This window comes from Streptopelia decaocto (genome assembly GCF_964273445.1).
Source record: "Streptopelia decaocto genome assembly, chromosome: 2".
NCBI lineage: Eukaryota > Metazoa > Chordata > Aves > Columbiformes > Columbidae > Streptopelia > Streptopelia decaocto.
This window is the reverse complement of record NC_138655.1, coordinates 27,661,638-27,682,341: the sequence shown is the minus strand read 5'-3', so window position 1 is coordinate 27,682,341 and position 20,704 is coordinate 27,661,638.

The following is a 20,704-nucleotide window of genomic DNA, read 5'->3' as shown; positions in this document are numbered from 1 at the left end:
TTTTGTTTTGTTTTGTTTTGGTTTGGTTTGGTTTTTTTTTAAAGTAGGCAGTGTTCTTGAACATGGATTCTACCCATTTTGGTTATTGTATTAAAAAATATATGCACATATTTTCAAAACTCTCTGTATGTTTCTGGATATTCATAAAGAAGATAAATAAATTCAGGAAAACATTCCGTTTTATGCTATTTCTAGAAAGATATCAGAGATTAGATTTTAATCCTTGTTGCCATTATAAATAGTAATTTTTTTAATAGTTTACAAAGAGTTGTCCAGGGTTTTAATATAATTTCCAGATTTTATATAGAATACCTATCCTTAAGGTAGGAAGATAATCTAAAGAAATAGTTTACCAAACCCAGAAATTGATGCTTATGTTATCATTCGAAATAAGACAGTTACTGAAGGCAATTAACCACTGAGACAGTTTAACAAGAGCTTTGGTAGACTTTTCATCACACTGAATTGAAAACTATATGTCTTCCTAAAAGATGTGTTCTGATTAATAAATGAGTTAAAGGGCATATGATAAATTTCTAATTCCTTCGATATATGGAAAATGTAATTATTATGATACTTCTCACCTTAATTGGTCTAAAAAGAGTTCTTGCCTAACAACATACCTGTACCATCTCATCACAATAGGGATGAACATGAACATCCATACAAAAGGAAAAATTAAACATCTGTTGGTGCTGATTGCATGCTGTGATGTGAGAGCATTTATGTGACACCCATCACTTCTTCTCCTCTTGCTCCTTGTACAACTTTTGGCTAGTAATAAAAATTTGAAGAACACAAGAATAGAGAAATATCCCCTGACTCAGGACATGTAAACTGTCTCTCTGGAAAACAGTTCTATGTTTTATGTTAACTGGAAGGTTTGGGTGTTTTTTTTAACATATGTAGATTAAACTTTGATTTTGCGAGTTTTAAAATTGTACATTCATATATGTTCTTGTATGTTCATAGGTATCATAAAATGTGAAGTAAAGTGGGAAGAGTTAACAATTTTACAGTCTGATTCTACCACGATATTTTTATTGGAATAAGTTAGCCATTTCATGGTATCATTACAATGCTGATTTAGAGCCTTAAAAGGTAATACATAATAATTTCCCAGGAGAAAAAAAAAAGTGAGAGTTGGAATATAGCTTATCTGCAAGGAAATAGAGGGTTGGAAAGAAGGTAGGAAAATGTGGTTAGTTTTTTTTAAATGCAAATTTTAAAATTATAAAAATAATTTTAATTGCACTGGCATTGCATGAACATTGTTGGATTAGTCATTAATTCAAACTGGCAGCAGTTTTTCTTAATTCCTTTCCTTTTTTTGCGATGTGAGGAAAAAGATCTTTTTAATGGATATTTAAAGCCTCAATATGTATGTAATACTGAAAAAGGTTCAATACAAAACTGGCAGGACCAGAGTGACTTCCTAATTTTATTCGAAACAGTCTCAGTGTAGCTAACACATCATATAGAGACCCCTCACAAAAGGCAGCTCTTGTTTATAGGTTAGCAGCAATGAGGAGTTTGGCCCCATCTGTGCTTTGTCGTCTTTGCTTTCCTTGCCTTCTATTTTAAGATCATAGTTTGAGAGCAGCTCATGTAGAAATTTGCTGATTCTTTCCAATCTGTAAGGTTTTCACTAAGGATAGTTAATGGAGCTTATGAGTTGTGTGGAAACTAAATAATCATTAAATAATTCTAAATTAATTGATTCCCACTGGGTTGTGTTTTTCTGTTCAAGGTTGGACTAACCACATACTGAGCCACAAAAATAAGTAATGAACTTCTCTGAGGCACACAGGACAAGGCCTAATGAGACACTTAGGCACATAGAAGTGTTTAACAGCATCTGAATTATAGATCATTGAGTTCTTCACCTTTCTTTGCAGATTCCCCAGCTAGCTCAAAAAGTACCATGTCAAATTACTTGCCCAGGTTCTGAAAAAGTGCAGTTTTGTTATCCCAGAGCTCCACACACCTGGGAAAAAGCATGCTACTCAGTGCAGCACCGTGTATGAAAGCACAGGCGTATCCTGGCATATCAGAAAAACACCCAGCTAGCTGTAAGCATCTTGAGAACTTTTGCACTCTGTGGTATTTTTTACAGTCTTGCCTCATAAAGTTATGACAATTTTTTCATTTATCTAAATAAACAAGCAATTAAATCACCAATTTTGTGACTCTTAATTGTGCTGGGTAGTCCTTACCGGAGTCCTTGTAAAAGGTGTCTCCAGCCTAACAATCATTAAAGAACTAACAAAGCCCTTGTAACTGTTCCAACACTAGAAAACATCAATAAATCTTTTAAACCTACAAGAAAAGTATAAAACCCAATTAAAGCACATGGCACTTAAATAATCAATGAAGGTGCATAAACAAAGTATTACTAACTACATTCCTCAATGTTTTTCCCTTTAATTGTGTAGAATCTTGCACAGGAAAAGACTCACTTTACAGCATATGAAAAACATCAGAGATGGCATTATATATGCTGTTTGTGGCAGAAGAGATACAAGCTAGGCTAGGTTATACTGAGTAGTTATTGCTGCAGCAGAAATCCAGTAATTTTTCTTTTAATACACACAAGGACAGGCTTGATAAAGAGTTGGTGAGACTGTCTCAATTGCAACTTAAAAATAAGGAAATTACAAGTACAGTGTGCAGTCTTATCTGTCACTTCCAGACTTGATAAACCTCTGCCCATGCCTGTGAATAGAGGAATAAGAGTTTGATGTAAGAAAGTTTAAGTTTCCTGACTTAAACAAGTTTGTATGGGCAACCTGTGTTTGTAAAACAACCTATCTCAGGATTGTCAGTCCCTTTAAAAGTATTCAGGACATGTTACACCAGAGTCCGTCCCAGCCTATCTCTAATTAACTCGAGGAAGGACTTTACTCCTAAACTCTTACAGTGCTAAGTGATACCTCCTCTTCCTTCAGGCTGTAAATTTAAAAAAGCAAATTCAAGGAAGATTATGGATCCTGAGTCAATTGCTTAAGCCATATAAAGGAATGTGGTTTTGATATGCTTCCCTTCCAAGCTTCTGCATTTGCTATGGGGTAGTTTAAGAAGACTGCTCACTCAACAGTGTCATTTCTGAATTGCCTAGCACAGGAACACTGTGAGAATTAAAGACTCTTAATTCTGTATTTTAGATTCCAGTCTGGTAGGTCTTACATGTCAAACCCATATGCTCTTAAATAGCTAGCTAATACTTTCATTTTAGATAGCTAACGAATTAGTAAGATTTATGTCCAGTGCAAGAAAGTGTTTGCCCAAGGCTAAGCACCTAAATTAGGCAGAAATGATCTCACTCATGAGGACTTCAAAGGCATCTACCTCTCTCCATTGACTGGGCGGTGTAAGCTTTACCTTTAGAGGTTTGTGTGCTTTTATACAAATAAAATGGAAGGTAAACAGAGTGGGCTATACCCTGAGAATACTTTGGGGTCTTAGCCTGCAATGCCTCCTCTAGCATTTGGATTTTTTAAATTTTGTCCCATTTATGTTTTATTCTAGTCCTCAGAATAATTCAGTCCTCCTTACATGAGAGTCTGTATATAAAGTGCTTTCCAATTCTATATTAACAATAAATTTCATTATTACATTGATACTTTTGTGCCAAGCCATTACTGAAAGATTTAAGTAATATCAGACCCAAGACTAACTTTTTAGGAACTTCACCAGTAACTTTCTTCTATGAAGACAAATTTTATTTCAGTTCTCTTCCATGTTTCATTGGTCATTTTCTTAGGTATCATGAAGTTTCTTTACCTGTTCCCATTTTTTCTGGTTTAATGAACATCCGATGTGACACTGCATCAATTGCTTTTAGTGAAGAGCAGATTAGATCTGCTGCATTTCTCTAAATGGCTTAGGAACAAAGGAAACATGATCCGTTTTATTAAATCAGCTCAGAAATTACTTCTCAGTAAAGTTTTGTGTAGAGAGATGATAATTTTAAGATATTAATCAAAAATGAGAAGTTGTATTCTCAGAATTTACCCAGAGCCCAAACTGAAAGACTCCTTATTAAAATAGGTGGAGAGAAACCAAAATGACACTATCCAGAAAAATCATATTAAAAAAAAAAAAAAATAAAATGACAGCTATTAACTGAACTATTTTTAATGATCTGATATTTAGACAGCAATCAGCTGGCTACTTTGCTCCCTTGACAACTGCAAATAACTGGCTCTACAATATAATATGATGTTTTATTTCCCTCATCCCTGGTTCTTTCTTTCTGACAGTGTGATGAATGATATTGGTGTTGCAAGTTATTGGGTCACTAAAGTATAGAGCACAAACTCATTTTTATGACAGCACCAAGATATTACTCTGCCTATTCCTTGAAAATAAAAACAGTCTTTTTGAAGTTGCAACTTTTTCTACATGCACCAAAAAAGATTTCTATGCTCTCTTAAAAGAGAAATTACTTTGTAACACACATCACATCCATGTGTCACATCTGGCATCAATAAGCAATGATAGGTTCTTGCTAGGTCTTAATGTCAATGCCTGAAATACAACACTGCTCCAGAGCAAAGGAATAACCTGGGAAATACAGATGCACTGAGGGCTCTTGTGATTCACTAACATAGAAATGTCTTACTGGGTGAAGTGGTGAACATGTTCTGTAAACTATTTTCCAGACAAGGGAGACTGGATTTTTTTCTTCTTCTGTGAGCAGAAAAATATGAAAGATTAGTACACTGGTGTGCAACAATGCTTATCAAACAGCAAAACCAGAAGTGGACAAGATCAAGAGCAATTTATTATTCAGAAAATAATTTAGAGGTGATCTCTGAGAATGATTATTCTTGCAACAGTGGATGAAATTTTGGCTGTGCTGAAGTGAGAGAAATGTTGCCATTGATTTGAACAGAAATAGAATTCCAGCTTCTTGTTTAAGTCTTCATTTTCATATGTCCCTCTTTTTGGTTCTGTGGACACTTCGTATTCACAGTGAATTAAAAATGGTTTCATTTTTTGACTTGGGCCTAGGAAAACTTTGCACATCTGGATATCCAATGCCCTTGAGTAATCTCACTGTTTTTTGATGGATTACTTAGATATGTATATTTATTCTTGAGCATTATGATGGACAAGACAGTTTGGATGGCACTCCTTCTCTCAACAGTGTCAGCTGTTCCCTTCATTTTAGTGTGATCTGCAAATCTGAGGAGACTCCTCCAAGTCATGTCTCCATGATAATGGTGTTAAATAGACCAGGTCTGAGGGCAGACCCTTGCAGTTCTCTACCTTTTACAAGCCTCCAGGTAGAGCACAACCCGTTAACCACTATGTGCTGAGCCCACTACCCTGCAACTGTCTTTTTACCCATCCCAACTGTAATGTCCTAATTTAGATTCAATGATATCATGGAAGACAGTATAAAAAGCCTTGCTAAGGTCAAGGTAAATGATATTCACTGCTCTCCTTTCATTTACAGTCCTTGTTATTTTGTCATTAAAGGTAATCAAGTTGTTTAGACACAATTTATCTTTGGTAAGTCTATGCTGACTCTTTCCCCATACGTTCTTCTCTCTTGTATCACAGTATCACAGTATAACAGTATGTTTGGGATTGGAAGGGACCTCAAAAGATCATCTAGTCCAATCCCCCTGCTGGAGCAGGAACGCCTAGGTGAGGTCGCACAGGAACATGTCCAGGCGGGTTTTGAATGTCTCCAGAGAAGGAGACTCCACAACGTTCCTGGGCAGCCTGTTCCAGTGTTCTGTCACCCTCACTGAGAAGAACTTTTTTCTCAAATTTAAGTGGAACCTCTTGTGTATCCCCAGGAGTGTGTACCAAAAGGACTCTTTGCATTATTTTTTCCAGGGACCAAGACAGCTGACTGGCCTGCCACAGACTGAGGCTTGGAATACTGAGTTTGGAGAACAGGTAAAAAATTTGATAAGGAGCGATGCAGTGCTGGAACAGACTATGGAATTTCCACCTCTGGGGCTTGTCAAGGCTCAGTTAGTCAAAGCCACTACTAGCCTAATTTAACACTGATGATCTCCTATATTAAAGTAACAGGTTGGATTAAATGACCTGCAAAAGTCTGACTAACTAGCATTTCTGTGATTTTGTAACTCTTTGATATAATTAATCACAAAATTCATGAGGTTTTGAATATTCTGTAGATGGTGGGATCTCTTTGATGTTGGGATGCAGTTATTGCTCTTAATAATAACATTATTGTCTTGTGGAAATTCACCTTATGTTGTACCGTAGTCACATTTTCTATGCACAACAGATTAAACCATTTTATAGCTTTCAGCATACATAGGACTGTGTTTTGCCAATAGTAGCATATTTTTACATTACTCTGGGAAAAGAAGTAGATAAGGATGTTCTATGCAACATTTTAATTACAGTCAAGAGAGCTTTAGAAAATATTGTAGAGAAAATGCACAACCATTGAAAGGCTACACACACATGAAGTTCACAACTACTCCTAATATGGAAAACAGAAGAAATAGGTGGTGGTGTCCCTTCTCAACAGCGCTATACCCTACATGGGAACTGAAAGACTGTTTAGGGTCTACTGTGCAACATGAATGACTGCATTTCAAACTGCTTTGCACCCAACAATGACCTAAGTACCTCACAAAAGCTGTTGAATCCTTTCAGCCATATCATGCAGATGGGAAAGTTGAGAAAGAAATTATTAAAGCCAGTATTTCAAGAGTGGCATTTTAATAGTGTTTTGCATGCACAGCATCTTGCAGGATTATGCCCCAGAAGTTGCATTCAAGAAAACTGTGTTGAACTGACTTCGTGAGAGTCATGATGAAGAGGATGTTGTTCCCAAACAGCTGTGTTTTCCATCTTTTTGTGTCATTGTCATCTTCGGTAGGACCTGTGCACAAATGACTTTTTTTTTTTATTGTAATTTTTTTTTTTTTTAAATATATTTAGACACCTTTTTTTTCAGGCCTTAAAAACTGTGTTAGTCCAAGATGATTGGATCTTCAAAATCAGAATCTTATTGAAATCTAGTAAATTACATACAAAACTCTCAGATTATATAGCAATTTTAAGAATTTAATATGCCTCACAATGCAATCTGGTAACATATATTTAAAGGGGTTTTTATAAATCAAGCATGGCACTGTTTCTATTGATTTTTTACCTGATTTTACATTCTTATTTGCTTTTTTTTATCAGCTGTGTGAAATGTGATTTTCTCTTTTAGTGTATCATATTATGGACATAGAAATTTCTGTCCATCCAAGGACATGGCTACAGAAAATGATATTATCTGTGTAGTGAGTTGTACAGACACAGGATAACTTCCAGAAGAATGTGAAGCTTTCATTTAAGGCTTGCATTTGGTCATGTGTTTTCATCGCTACTCACTACTTTATTTTCTTCATGATTTACTTTAATTTCCAGACCTTGGGGAAACATCAACTGCTTAAAAAATGAAATCTATACACTAAAATGTATCTTCTATCTCACACTTGCAGACCCTAGTGCTACATCCTCATTTTCATCTTATGATCTCACTATAACTACTTTTAAGGCCTGGGTTTAAATCTAGCTGAGTATTAAAGTGGAATGAGCAAAAGTTTTCCATCTCTTGCCCAGAAAAGACCTTGGTTTGTCACATTTTAAACTCACTTATTAACCCACATTTTTTGCCATTGCCAAGAGACAGAAGATAGTTAGAGGCCTTCAAAATTGAACAGTGAGCAACAGCCCAAGTGTTGCAAAACACTGGTGGAATTTCGGTTGCCCCTTTTTGTTACCAAGCACGCCTCCATAAGCAGGTCAGAAGGCACCTCTAAGGGAACTGTTCTTCTGGCTCTTACCCACAGTACTGTCTCTGGCGAACAGTCAGTCCTGTTGCTCACCTGCTGCTGGGTGCCAGACAACGGCAGGTGCTGCCCCTGCATGACCCTTGCTGGATGCCAAAGACAGACAGCTTATATCTCTCCAGCCTAGTCTTATCCAGTTTGTTATCAGGCCAGTCCCTGCTGCTTTGATATTTGTCTCCAAGCAAAGGATTTCCACAAAATGAACTTAAAACAGGTTTTTAAAGATCTAAGCTTTCCCTATCCCCTGCTTACCTGCTAGGAAGTGAGGAGTGTGAACACCCTGGAATGACTCAGCCTGGACAGATTAGTGGCTCTTGAAATGGCAAATTATCAGTGAATAACAAACAGACATTTTCTCATGTGAAAGCTGCATTGTGAAAACAGTCTATAGCTCGTTTGACAAAAATAAACAGATTAGTGCCCCATGCAGCTGATGTTTTGTACAGTCTGGGCATTGACATAACAAGCTTAGGAAGTTGGGGCCAGGCCAGTTTTGATTCCAGGAACACAGCAAGAGATTGATTAAAGTGAGCTTTATACCATCTGTGGTCAGGTTATGCTTGATATAGTTCATATATCTGCAAGAGCAGCAATAAATATGCCAGTAGAGACAATAGGTTTTCATGAACTGAGAAAAGAAATAGAAGCTGACCAGGGACATGGATTCTGCCTGTCTGTAAGGATTCAGGGAAAATGAGTGGCTCCCTGTCACCCATGAAAAAATATTACCTGCAAAGGAAAGCTGGTACTGGAAGCTGCTCCCTCAGAAATGATTTTATGATTAAAACTCAAATTCATTCCAATATTTATTCAATTAAATTTGGTATAGGCATTTTGGCAGAAATTCAAAGTCTACATTAGCAAGACAGTAGCAAAATATATATCTGGTTAGGAATGACTGGCTCTCAACCGTGTTACTCTATTAATGCGATTGAAAGTAGAGAAATTATAGCCAAGGCATAAACAGGTACATTTTAATTGACCTCACTGTTATGGTACACATTTATGCCAGGTGTAAGTTTTGCCACGAGAGGGTCAGGCAGAGCAAAGTAGTCCTTTCTTCTCCACACTTTCAGATAATAGCGAGCAGCTGTCATGCCTACCACAAGAACTGATTCCATATACGTGCCATTTCTGATCCATCCACAGCATGGGCCTTGTGCCAGCTCCTGCTGTGGGTGGCTTGGCAGGGAGCTCCATTAAGATCTGAATTACCAGCACACATAATCACCAATGTCAGTTTGTTAAATATGAGGCAGTTATGTCAAAGGATAAAGCAGAGAATATATTTTGCAATTAATCTCCTGTTTAATGTTTTGTTATCTTAAGCATCTAATCAGGCTCAGAAAAGATTTGCTATTGCCTATAAGCATTTTAGCACTGAACTCAGAGAAGTTGAAATACTGCAGGAAGCACTTTCCATGTTTAAGGGAAGATAAGAAGTAGATAGCTGAAAACTGTAAAACATGATTTAGGCAGGTAAAGTAATAGTATGTTCTCAGAACCATTTACATTGGCATAATTCAGACACACTTTTGTTGCAACTTTGTCTTGGTTTTTGATATAAAGCTTTCCAAAATGGGTTATGTGTGGATTTGTAATAATAAAAGCACAAGGCATATTTCTAGTAACGGCATATATTCATGAGTTTTCCAGGCATGTGCAATGACTATTGAATTTATTGTGGAGCAGTATCTTCTTCTTAAAGTACCAAATCCTTTCTGTTCTATTAATTAATGCTACCATTATTGCACGTATTCTCTGATGTAGTTTGCTGGGGTAGACCCTCCTGCTTCTCACTAAATTACAATGTTCTCATTAAATCCCATAACACTATGGGATTACACAGTAATGCTAAGAGACCAAGCAGCTGTCATGGACTGCTAACATCATCTTCTGACACTGTCTTTTAGAAACTGATTATAAAGTAAGTCTAATAATCCTGCTTTTCCTAGGGACATCTTTTCTTGCCTTACCTTCTGGCAGTAGAATATTTTTTGAACTATATAATACCAAAGGCAATCTTTGGATGTATCTTTGGATGTTCTTTGGAATATTCTTGGCTAAGAATATTCACCTACTTATTACTTAATAGTTTAAAGACTTACTCCTTTTTGATTAATTTTATTTAATATTTGATGGCTAGAATAGCTCAGCGAATTTTAAATATGCAGTTGCTATTTAGGCATTAACATGCACATTCATAAGCTTCCATTAGCTTTGCCAATGTACATCTTTTCAGATAAATTTTTCATTTGACCAGGCTAATTCTAGTCTCTTTTTTCTGGATTTCATGGTTGAGCTTCTTTTGCATATAAACAAAGACATATGCCACTCTGAGGATGGTGTGTCTTTTTTGATGGTTTAATACCACAAAATCTTTCTGGGAACCCTAAGCCATAAAGGGTAGGAAATATTCTTTTACAAGTTATGTACCTTTCTTCTTCTTGGTCTCATACAAATAGATGTTTGACTATTATTTTAGTCATTTAGAAGATGCATTTTTAAGCATTACATTTTCCTATGCCATATCTTAATAGATTTCTTCTACCTTGAACCCGTAAATTACCAGGTCCCCCTAAAACAACGTATTTTGGACTCTGTGCAAAGCAGTGGCTCTCCAGTACAAGAAAAGAACCCATATGGCTGCTTTATTTGACCTTCAATAAGAAAGTCATTTAAGTTTTTTTTAGCTATGTAGATGAAAGGAAAAAATAAGATAAGAAGCCAACTCCACAGGAAAGCCATCCATGGCATGGAGAGGACAAAATGCTGTTTCTATGCTCACCTTGGTGAATGACAGAGACTCCAAAATACAAGTCCAAGCTTTGCCATTGACATGCCACAACCTTTTCCATGTCTCCAAAGTTTAGCAACACTGAGGTCTATTCTGAGTGTTTGGATCATGAGCCCAAGGTGGAAAACAGTCAGCTTTTAGGTTAGCCTTAAGTTCAGTGCTCTCTTCAACCTAAGGGAGTAGAAAACTCATGTCCATGGAGATGACATTCAGAACAATTCCTTTATATAAAGGCTTAGGTAAAAGTGCTTACCCAACCTCAGACCTAAGTGTGTGTAACACATGCGTACCTTTTAAGTCAATCTCAAAACAATTGTCTGATAGTGTGTGACTCATGTGTTTTAGAAGGGCTTATAGCCCTGTGGGTTTATTTGTGCTGTGGGGGTCAAAGGGATGCACTTCACAACTCTAGTAAAACATCCGTTCATGTTCCAACGCTTGATGTGCTTATGATATTGTGAAAAACAGTCACCAGATGATTTCTAAACATAGGGAAACAGTTTTTCCCACACTTCTGTTTTGGGTAGAGTTTAACTATTTTTTGTGAATTTTATTAACTTTAGACAAAGGCACACATCTGGTAAGGAAAACTGTAGCTCAGTTACTGAAATTTTATGAAATTAATTGCAAGTGCAAATAGAAGTATGTGAAGGAATAGCATCATCTTATTACTAATAGACTGTTCTGCGACTTGCATTTTACTTGTAAGAAATCTTGAAAAGGCAGTCACATAAACACAATTGCTCAGTAGTACCTAATTACATTATCAGGATACACTTGTCACTGAGATTATATGCTGCAGTAAGTGCAATAATAAATAATATCAGAAAAGGATTTGCTGAAGAAATTCCAAAGGCTGAATCGTCATTTTTGTTAAAATAATTGCATTGGGAAGAATTTCAAAACTGGGAGAGGAGCCACTTAACCATATAGAAAGGATTAAATAGTGGTGGTGGTACATTGAGATAGTCTTTGGCCCATCCTCAACATAGCTGAGAGTATGTGAGTGTCCACAAAATTCTTAGCTCAGCGGGAATTTTCTACATTACATTTTGACGTTGTTCTTTTTAATTCCTCTGTTAAGTAACACCTATTGGGGGACATTTTTCAAGTCAGACAGTTCATAGATTTTCTTTGTTTTTACATGATCAGCTACTGTTAAAATCAAGAAAAGAAAGGCCAAATCTTAACAAAATAAGAAAACTTGGTCTGTGTGTACAGAAGAATATATAGGGGACCAAAAATCTCTGTGGTACCAGACCTGACATAAAAATTCTCTGACCCTGGGGTAGGTCATCATATTTAAAGTTGAGGGATTGTATGTGGTATTTGCCCATCTTACTGAAAACAAATGCAGAGCCCGAGGATTCATTTTCCTCTCACATAGAAGACATTACTTTTTTTATTGATGGAAATCAAAGTGATCATTTTTATGCCTGAAAGAGTAGAGAGCTAGAGCCAAGAAATTTTACTTTTCTAATTTCCTCCTTTCTGGAGTTTTCATGTGGGGAGGTATCATTAAGCATATATAGTGCAAGAGGCTAATAATAGAAGTCCATTATCTGTAGACTACTATACCATCAGAAGAATGACTGTTCTTTAAGGCAAGCATTCAAGATTGGAGGGGAAGTCCTCGAGTGTCCTATTAATTTATGCCAAAGAGATAGACAGAGAGAATTTTGCACTGCAATATTGCCTATGGAAGAAGCTCTAAAACATTAATTGGGAAGCTATCATTCCCTGAAGAAACCTGTGTGTGAGTTAGGAGGAAAAGTGGATTAAGATGCTCAGAAAACTGTGCTTATACTTCCTTTTAACTACTCCTCTGGGGAATAACTAAGATGCTGAATTTATCAGGCTTGAATCTGGAAAGAACTTCACACAGCTAAAAGGATTATTTGGGGGTAAGAGTTCTGGCCATACTTATGCTATCCCAGTGGTAAACATACAGAAATGAAAGATAAAATGTGTGTTTATGTTGGATCATGTAACATCTGTGGTTAACTAGTCCTCCTAATTTTGAATTCCTGCTTCTGTTGTATCTCCACTTAATGAAACACTTTTTATTTCTAATTTCTAAAAATCCAACCTCATAATGTTCTAGTAGCCTTAGCTCAGAGAAGTGTGAAATGAAACTAAGTAGTTGGAAAGAAGGCTTGACGTGGATCTCCCATTGAATTACTTTAGTTGAACAACTACATCTAAATGAAGTTATTTTTAAGTATTTTATTCCATAAGAACCATTATTGCCAATCTATTTTTTGAACAGTCTCTGATACCAGCTTTCAACTTTATTATTATTTTAAAACCTGATTGGTAAATAAAGATTGTTGTAAAACTATTTGAAATATTTTTCAAATACACAAATACTTTTCAATGTGATCCTAAGCTAAATATCACAGTAGGTGATACAGTATCTCTACTGCCTTTAAACATTGTTAATTTATTGCTCTTCTGACATTTGAATACTTACAAGATAATAAATTTAATAACTTCCATTACTGTAAATGGAAAAGTGAAAAGTCTTACTTTTCTTATTCATGTGAAAGAATATTGTTCTTTTAAAAACGTGAAGCAAGTATTGATTGAACTGAAGAATATCAGACTGTAAACAAAATAAAGATAAAAAAATAATATTCCTTTGTGCTTCCTTTGATGCAGGCAATGTATAAAATATATATTACAGGAGAAAACTTTAAAGCCCCTTCATACATTTTGTCCAATATTTTTCTGTAGGAGATATTTTACATAACAAAACCTTTTTTTTTTTTCTTAAAGAATTCACCAATTGGAAGGAAAACCATAGTTAATTTGTCAAATAACTGGTATTTGCCATAAATACATTGCCAACATACTGCTTGCATCTGTTCCAAAACCCAAAAGTGTTTATGAGTTATACTCAGAGGTGACTAAACCTGGTCTGTCATTGACTATCAGACATCAACATATAGGCCAAGGAAACAGTGAATCAGAAATTCAGACAGTTCAGGTAAACATAGGCAACACATTGCATTTCTCACATTATGTCAACAGGAAGACTGTTACAAAGTGGTAAAAATATACCAAACAGCTACTGTAACCTGTTTTCAAGCTTCTGGTTTTCCTACAAAACTTTAAAATTACATTGAAATTGTCTTTATCAGCATGTGACCATTTGAAAGCACAGAATACTTCATGTGCTAGAGCTTAGTTCTAGTGAAAAGGTCTGGGAACCTTTGAATTGGATCTCCCAAATTCAAGTTCAGTGAAAGCTGGAAGGGTAATGAGAAACTTCATCCAGGTGATGCTTCTTTAAGGGTCACTAAGACTATTGTGCAAAGTAAGCATTTAGCATCTGATAAGCATTTGGAGACACTTAGATGGAAAATGAGTTTTAAATTTAAAGGATTATATCTATGCATTTATTCATGAGAGAGACTGAAGTGGGATTGGCTTTCTGTCAAAAACTGTCAAACAAAAATAGAATTCCTTCTGGATAGCTGTCTTGAGGATTCCTCCTGTTGCCTCAGAGATTTATATGGAAAGATTTACAAGTATATTATGGTCCAGTAGATCATACACAGGACTAGAAATACGAAGGATTATATTCTACTAACACTGACCTTAATTGTTTTGTGATCCTTGACATGTCATTCTGCCTTCCTTTTCTTTCCTACTTATTGTCAAACTTTTCTCCTTTTGCAAATTTACAAGGGCAAAGGAGGTAGAGAGGACTTAGGAGCTCTTATACCCCGACAGCACAATTGCCAATGATATTACAAGAATGCTCTCATAATTTTGTCTCCTTCAACCTCTATCTAAGCTCTTGTAAGAGGTACGGACTGTCTCAGAGTATGTATTATTCTGATGAATTAAAAAATGTAATCTGATCATTCTATAGATGATAGTACAGTATTATTTTTACTGTTATTACCACTGGTAATTTTGTTAATAATTATTATAAAGTTATTATGTATCTATTGATATAAAAATTTCCTAGCTGTTTATTAGTGTCTCAGACTGAAGTTCATGCAACTGGCCATAGAGACATATCTAATCCATACAGCAGTCTCATTTTGGCTAAAGAAAGTCAGGCTGTAAAAAGGCTGTAATACATTCTTACAGGTCACTAATCTGAACAACAGGGTAACCAGGAACCCCAGTAGTTTTATGAAGGTAGCAAGTTAATTCTTTTCAGAATGTGAACAAGGCATAGGCCATACATATTTTTGTTCCTGAGAAGTACACTGTGAAATGGATGCATAAGGAATATTGTGCTGATTCCCTTCGAGTTAGCTACATGTGCATGTAATATAGTCCTATTCAGAAAAACATATTTTAGATTAAGCTGTCCATGAAAAATTCATACTTTGACTTTTCCTTTAAACATTATGCTTTATTGATTTTTAAATGTCACCAAAAGGACACATAATTATTTAGCATAGAAAAAACAGGTTTAGATATTTCAATAAACAGAGGAGACAGGAGACTCGTAATAAGAAATGACAGTTCACAGACCTTATTTCAGAAATTATGGCAAAGAAAAAGAAAGAAAATAATAGTTTAATTGTTTTAAATCAAATCAAGGAAGATAATAGAAATATTTTCTGTGATTGTTTGGTTGGCTTTTTTGAAGATTCCTGTCAGTCACATTTTTTATTTTTTTTTTCCTTTTATTAAAGCCAGTACATTTTTTTTTCTGGCCAAAATGTTTGCAAGCAGAGAATACAAGGTCACATTTCAGGAAGCAACCTGAAATCTAAATTTACATCTGCATGTGTGAGAATTTGCAATAGAGTTGCTTGGATGTTTATTCAATCAGGAAATCAGAACAATACCATGTGCCTTTGCCGATCAAGGCATACAATACATGAATACCCTGTAAAAACAATTCATATTCAGTCCATAAAACTAACAACTTTTTAAAGAAGCTATTTTAATTCTGAACATTGAATAAATTTGAAAGAACTGCAATCTGCTCACAGATATGCCATAAGAAATGTATTTAGATAAATTATTCATAACAAGCCATTCACTCATCTATGTTCTAAACAATATCCATCAATAAGCAGTGTTCCTGGAGGTGTATAACAGCAAGATATATAAATATATATTTGAGAGTAGACTGCTCTATATTATGCTTGAGAAAACTCAAGGAAAGTTCTTGTTACTTTAATCCCCCAAAAGAGCAATTTAAACCCAATTTAGTAAAGTAACTTCTACAATTAAATTTCCAGGTTTATTTGCACAATTTTTTTCCACAGATCAGCTGTGTAGGGAGCAGATTGGCATTTGTGCCCCTGATTTGACAATGGTTATATGTCATGCCCCTTGAGATAGTTAGACTGTATCAACCCAAAATTCAAAATGAAATAATGTACTGAAGCTATTCTAAACTACTGAAGCTGCTCTAATACTGGACAGGGAAAAAATAAAAGAAAAAACAAAAAACAATCTGTCCTAATATGTTTCTGCATAAAAACAGACAAAAAATATTTTCTTAAAATGTCCAGAAATTAATTATTTAATAGAAGATATTGTATGACAATAATATGATATGGTTTTAATTCTGTAAGAAAACCTGTAGGAATCTCAGACAAAAAGTAATCAGATGGGACATACATTCACATGAAGGATGAGACCCAAACTCTGTATTGGAATGTATATAGCTAGGTCTTGAATTCACATTTAACAGTAGGACCACAAAAGAATATAGACAGCCCCAGTGGAAACAATTCAGGATCAAAGATTATGGCAACAATTTTATTTTGTTTAATGTGATAAAGCCAAAATCTGCATCCTGATGTAACACATGAATACATGTTCAGGCACATTAGTTCTCCTTTTCTGCCCCCACCAATCTGTGCCTACAATTGTACAGAAGCAGTGACACAGAAATGAATCCTGAGGCATCTGATCTGTGTTGTACAATTATCTCAGAGTTTTAGCCCTTATTTTCCTGAAAAACCCAAAGTGATGGTCCAACATTCCTTCTGGAAAAGCCATACTATATCTGCAGAAAAAATGAAAAATAAGTAAACTCCACAGTGAACATTTAAGGAAACTATACATTTATGATTTTTGGGACTGTTATGTCTGTGAAGCGACATCTGTGTTAGCAAACTCCCAAATTGTTCTCAGGTACTTTTTAGTAAAAACCCATTGCCCTGGGCCAACATTATATTAGAGGCTGTGCTAACAATTGCACAACATAGATAATCCCATTCCAGTGCCTGAAAAATCTGTCTATACAGACAGAAACAAATGTGTCCAATAATTATACATCTTATGCTATGGACAAGGACCAGAGCTTGCCTCTTGGAGGTCTGTCTTTGGAAGAAAGCATCATTAAGTATCTTCTGTGTGAAGAGGATGTTACAGTTGTTTGCTTCCTTTTAGGAAACTAGAATTTAAAGCAGGAGAATTTCTCTGGTGGTTGCATACTGGAACTGTGTCTTACTACAGAGAGTGAAGAACAGCAGAGAGTCCCAGGAAGACTACAACAAAAAGAGATTGGAAGAGGAAAAACATACTGGCTTGTTTCTGACTGCAGGACTAGCCAAAGTCAAAGGAGGCTGATAAAGGCAGATAAGCAAAAAGACTATCATGCTTCAGAAAATAAATTATAATGGTGGACAATATCCCAGAGGATCTAGCTGCAGAGAAACACCCTAGAGCAGGGAAGAAAATTAGTCAGAGAAATATGTAGTTTGCACATTATTTTGTCTAAATCTGTACATTTTCTGCACTAGCAAGAGAAAACATCTTGTGGTTAGTGGCATTAGGTGTCACTGTCTGTATTTTCAACTGTCTCCCATTACCTAAATGTTCTATTATGTGTGAGGGGAAAGTTAAGAGTCTCAAAAAAGGGTTTAAGTAGCCAAAAAAAGTCAGGACAGCAGACTTTCTGGGAACTTTCTTGGCAAAATTAAAGGGGCACAGTTTCTTTTTGGTTTACAATTCAAACATGCTGATATAATTCAAAGCCTTCCATGTTTTCAAGCTATAGGTAGTTACAACATCTCAATGCAAATCTTTATTGTCAAGAATATCTGTTTTTTCATTAATTAAACACGGCATCCTACCAAACACAGGGAGGTTTCTTTTCCAGTATAGCATTTTTCATTATTTAGGATTTTCTGTGGGAGGAAAATCATTGTACTGGCAAATGAAACCCATTATAAAACATATTAAGTTCATCATAAATGAGATTCCTGCAGTTCTGGGAGGCTCAGGTTTAGGACAGGTTGATAGTGTACAGGATTTGTAAAGGAGCAGGTGCCTCTAGCTTCATGCTCTTGGTTATAGTCAATGTTAACCTTAGGAGGCTGATAGATAATAGATGTGTTAATGTTGAGTAAGAAATATAAAGAAACTTTTATCTGATTTACTGACTGAAAAGACATATCCCTAGCATAAATAACACGTAGCACTTGCTATTTACTCTCCTGAAAACAGTAAACTTTTGATTTTACAAAAAGAGAAAACTTAAGTCAAGAGATAACATCTTGAGAGATGCAGGAATAGTACCAGGCTACAAAGGGGTACAGCAACTGAATCTTATAGAAGGGATGAAACTTAAAGGGAAAGCATCCTCCTTGTCCTTTCCCATGCAGTTTCAGATTTTGTTTTTAAACATTTAGTAAATTTTCTTATTAAATTTAGCAGGGTGGGGAGAGATGGGTACAACAGGTTGCTACAATATTTTTGTTGTCTTGTAATTACTTGAGTCTGGATTCCTGAGACTTCAGATGAGTGTTATTTGTCTGACTTCAGTCAAATATGTTAGGTAATGTCTGAAAGACCAGAAGGTACTTGAATAGAATATTCCATCAACAAGTATAGTTAGTACATGGAGTCACATATGGTATGGGCTTTGAATTGTAGCTACCACTGAGGCATCAACACAGCTGTTTAGATGTGATTGGATGGGGGATGTAAATCTGACTGGTACAAAAAGTAAGACTGTAGAAGAGGTGTAACCTGGAAAACTAATCTAATTTCTAGGTTTTAGGAGCACTGAAGTTTGTGTTTGGTTGGTTGGTTGGTTAGTTTGTTTTTAATGCTGTTTTATCTAAAATACTTATTAACTTTTTAATTTTTTCCTTTTTTTTTTTTTCCTTTTAAAATAATCAGCAGAAGTATTATTACTTTCTAGAAGAGGTGGGCAAGGCACCTTGAGCCACCACTACCTGTTCTTAAATTCATTGGGTAGAAGACTGAAAGCTTGTAGAAACTACAAGGCAAATACCGGTTCCTTTGGTGTTAGATTGTTTTGTCAGGAAGGATGTATCTCACTGGATAAGAGTGCAGTGAAAAAATATGTGATGACTGACTTTCTTGGGTCTTCCATTCTTCAGTCCATTCAGATCTTATAATCATTCTGGCTTAGATAATGCTCATGTTTCTAGTTTTGCATTTTTCCTTTTCAGAGAGAGAAAAATACCACAAGAACAGTCTGCTGTTTTGGAAGTCAAAACATGATCAAGATTTCCTGTATTTTTGCTAGTATTTCCAGTGGTATTAATGTCTGTTCTATCATTTGGATTTTCAAAAGCGTTCTTCTTCTGTTGTCATGCTGGAGTTCTCCCTTTCTGTGAAATGAGATGAATCTATGTCTGCTGTCATGATCACTAAAGAGATTCCACAGGGATGCAGTTGAGGTTGAATTCCCAAAGTGGCTTTACACACAAGAGTATAAATTAATCTTTTCTGAAAATCAAAGAGGGCAAGTCAGTAGAAAATTTCAATCAGAATGAGTTTTAAAGTTTCTTAAATTTTCCTTGTAGATTTTATTAATTTGCCATTCAAAACATTTTCCATCAAAGACTTTGAACCTGGGCTCTGAAAACTGAATTCTGCCAAAGTCATTCACACTTTCCATTGCTGACTGATAGGTCTTTAAAAGTAGTCTGTCATATACAGTTTGTCAGAAAATGAATCTTGAATACATCTGTGACAACCTTTCATTTTTACTTTTTAAGGGTAATTTTTTTTTTTTACAGAATTCACACCAGAGTTAAACAGCTATGCCCAGTGCTCAAAATCTGAAATACTGAGGCTCGATGCACACCTGTTAGGTAGATTAATACAATCCAAATACCTGTGGCGAGATGAGAAAGGATACTGTCCTGATGCCACCTCATTGACATACCATCCAGTATATTAGTTTTCACAAAAAATGTACTATTTCAATACAAATATGTGTAGATAAACTGTTCCCTGTTATTATTTTTTTAATAAAGAATAAATGTAGGAAAGCAAAAGGAAAGCATAATTAATCTTACATTTTACACTCTGTAATGCATGATAGTTTTGTGGTGCTGTGAGAATGAGTGATTGAGGGACTAGAACATGTGAACTTAAAGTGTGTTATCTTCCCATTTTCATGTTTTTCTGTGAGGCATTCTATCAGTAGAAAATTGAAAGGAGTTGACTGTCTAAGAAAGCAAAGGCATTCTTTTTTAATAACAGACAAAAAAGATGATGTTGTGCTGTACTTCATGCACCCCAGGACACTGTTGGGCTTTTTGGCTGCCAGGGCATGCCGTTGACTCATATCAAACTTGACATCAACCCAAACCCCTAGATCTCTTTCCATGGGGCTGCTCTCCAGTCTCTTGTACATACAAACTGGGGGAAGAGAGGGTGGAGAGCAGCCTCTCTTAAAATCACAAACTATCCCTTTCCACAAGCAATATAGGAAGTGTAGTAGGGTATTAGCCGAATCTATCTTATACACAAGATTTATCCACAAACTATGTTTGTTCTCGTATCCACATTGTTGATGCTTTAAGGAGCAAATTAGATATGCTTACCTTTTTCTCGCCTTGGAATTGACTGAAGTGAGATAGTTTTTCTTACTTTCACTGGGGGTTATTTCTTTATTGCTTTTTTTGCCTTTTTTTTCCATCCTCTGAGTGTCTGTTTTTTTTTTTTTTCCACTGGGGACTGCTTAATTTTTTTTTTTTTTTTTCTTTCTGAAGTAAATGTACTGGATCTTTTGCTGTTGTAAACCAGGGAAAAGTAGCAAAGGAAAATACATTTGGGTACAACATTGGAGAAATTGTAGTAAAAAAAGGTCATG